This window comes from Phaseolus vulgaris, chromosome 8 (genome assembly GCF_000499845.2).
Source record: "Phaseolus vulgaris cultivar G19833 chromosome 8, P. vulgaris v2.0, whole genome shotgun sequence".
NCBI lineage: Eukaryota > Viridiplantae > Streptophyta > Magnoliopsida > Fabales > Fabaceae > Phaseolus > Phaseolus vulgaris.
In genome coordinates, this window is record NC_023752.2 from 12,755,578 (window position 1) to 12,758,780 (window position 3,203).

The window sequence follows — 3,203 nt, forward strand, 5'->3', positions numbered from 1 at the left end:
AGTGGAGGTTGGACATTAGTTGGTAATGGTTCAGAGATCCTAACAACCTGCAAATCAACTGGGTCAACATAAAAAACAATTGGTATGGTTGCATCTATGCACTCTAACTCATTAGACAATGTTGGTGTAGTAATATCATCGTCTGCAGTGCAAATCATATCATCAGACGATATGCATTTGCTCATCTCAACACATGTTGCACATGTATCATCAAAATTCTTAGCAATATCTTTAACTTGTCTAGCCAATTGACTAGCTTAATCTTCTAAAATAGACTAACATCTATGCTTTGTTGAGATTTCATTGTATTTATCATTAATTGTCTCACCAGCTCCTCTAAAGATGGCTCTTCAAGATTATGAGGAATATTATCAGTTTGCAAAAATGGTTGAAAAGTTGTTTTCCTTTCATCAAAATAGTATTGTTGATGATATGGTTACTGTTGAGGTTGCTCATATGACGGCTGGCAATATGGATTAAAATGTTGAGGTTGTTGAAAATATGATTCACATTGTTGTAGAGGCTGCTCATAAAATTGTGAAGGTTGCTGCAAATATGACTCATAATGAATATCATAATTGTAAATTTCTTCAGCTAATTTTCGTTCCATTTTAGAATTGAAAACAGGGGATGTATATTATGGGCACCAACACCTATTAGACGCCTTAGAGCAAAGTCTTTTTTTGTTTAAATTGAAAAGCAAACCAAGTAAACTCCCAGGAAAGAGAGGTGAGTCACAAGTGGACAAACTTAGAAACCAAGTCTTTCCTAGCCAGAGTCTTCCCTAAATTGCTTTCAATATTAAAAAATCAAAGAGTAGCAACTGAAGTGTCTACCCTAAATGCAAGATTCTAAAAAAAACTAATGCAAATGCTACACTTAATGCTTAAAAAAAATAGTTAGAGAAAAAAAAATTATGTTAAAATAAATAAATAAATAAATAAAATATAGAAAAAAAACAGTAAACAAAAACAAAAAAAGAAATAAATAAAGATGACAAAACAAAATAAAAGAAATAACTAAAAACATAAAAGATATAAAATAAAGGCAAAATAAGATAAAGATAAAAGATATAAAGGAATAAAATAAAAACAAATAAAAACAAAAAATAAAGATAAAAGATATAGGAGATAAAATAAAATAAAAACAAAATAAAGATAAAAGATATAAAGAAAGAAAATAAAAACAAATCAAAATAAAATAAAGATAAGAGATATCCTAAATATTAGATTTTTTATTTTTATTTTTATTTTTTTTTCGTCTTTTTTTTATTGCTATACTAAATAAATAAAAACTAATAGGAAGAAAATACAGGTTAAATATTCAGAAAAAAAAATAGGAAAAAAAATTATGCAGATAAGAAAGAAAAACCTGATAACCAAAATCAAATTGGATTCCCGGCAACGGCGCCAAATTTGATAGTTGTCGTTTTGCTGTCAAATTAATATGATTCTAGCGTAGACTTGTCTAACACTAGAGAGATGATAGTATAATTGTGGACAAATGTCCCCAAGTCGTCTCCCAACGAATCCAATAGTAAAATCAGTTGATCAGGGTTTAAAATCTATCTGCAAGCAATAAAAGTTAGCAATAACAATAAAGATAAAAAGGGGGTTTGAGATAGTTGAGCAGAAAATATAAAAGAGATTAAAATAGCAAATAAAAAGTGGTTGATCCCCAAGTTCTTCCACCATTGAATTCGTCACAGGTTCTCTAAAGATTAATCTTTTCTCAATCCTCCAACAAAGCTAAACCAAATTGAACATGCGCAAATCTAATTCAACTGAAACTCACCAGTAAAACATGCGTCTATTGGTTTAATCAATACCCACTTTGTTCCATGCGTATACTCCATGGGAATGCTTACCTCCTCTCCCTTGAATCATGCGCCCAATAAATTAATTAGAACAATGCGAACTAACTAAGAAACCAAAGTTTAAGACAACGAAGACTCTCAATCATGCGTTCAAGTACAACCTCTCACAAAAACTAGTTTTCCAGGAGATTAGATAATAAAAACAACTGCTATAGAGAATTAAAAATCGAAACTTTTATTGAACAAAACCTCATAACTCAATGGGAAATTACAAAGGAATCAACAAAAAAAAGGTTTTAGCCTTCCATGCGGAGGCAAAACAAAAGAATTACTAAGAAAACCCTATCAAGCTCTCTCTTTTCTCCTTGATGCTTGTGTCCTTTTATAGGCTTTTCTGCTCCAAGGATCTTGGGAAAATATTGCAGTTTAGATTTTGTAAACAGTTTCCACTTTCCATAATTCTTTTTATTTTGCAGAAGATTTGCTTCCAATTCTGTTTCTGGAATTTTGTAGCTTTTATTTCTCTTTCTTCTCCTCAAAATTTGTTTTCTGTTTTGATTCAAAGAAGCAACTTGGACTTTTGCATGTTTGGCCCATTCACAAAGGTAGATGCTTCAGATAATGGAAATTGCTTCCTGCACCCGATCAATTGTGACTGGCACCCGACAAACTTTTTAAAATCCCATTATGCCCTTGTCTTGCGCAGAACAACAACAACACTACGGAAAAAATTATCCACAAGTCAAATGTCTCTTGCAGATAAAAATATCCGGAGGCCATTCTTCCACAACTGCGGATAAAAAAATCCCAAAGTCAAGTGCCCAATTGTGGATAAAAATATCCATAACCCAGTCCTGAACTGCGGATAAAAATATCCAAAATGCAATAGTAAACTACGGATAATAACGTGCGGAACTCAATAATGAATTACAGACAAAAATATCCGGTAGGCATGACAAAATACCTTTCTCTGACGATGGTTTCTACTCCGACTTCAGAAGCTGACAGTGGTGGCTGTTGCTCTGCCTATGATGATGAAGCTCACTGATGGTGAAGGAAACCAAGGGAGACGACGGTGGATGACGGTGGTTAAGGGTGGTTGCGGCTGCTGCTGCTACTTCAAGCACAAATGAACAAGAAGAAGAATAGGGTTGGGTGCATGAGATTGGGTGCCTATCACATTTTAAGATTCATTAAAGGTTGGACTTTTCCTATGATTCATTAAGGGTAGATTGGACTTTTCCTATGTGTGATTGGGTGCTAGTTAAAAACACCCTAAAAACACAAAATTACCAAAGATAATAGTTAAGGCCCAAATAAACCCAATTATATGAATATTAATTAAAACAATAGATTTATTTATTATTATAATCCAATAATCTATGAT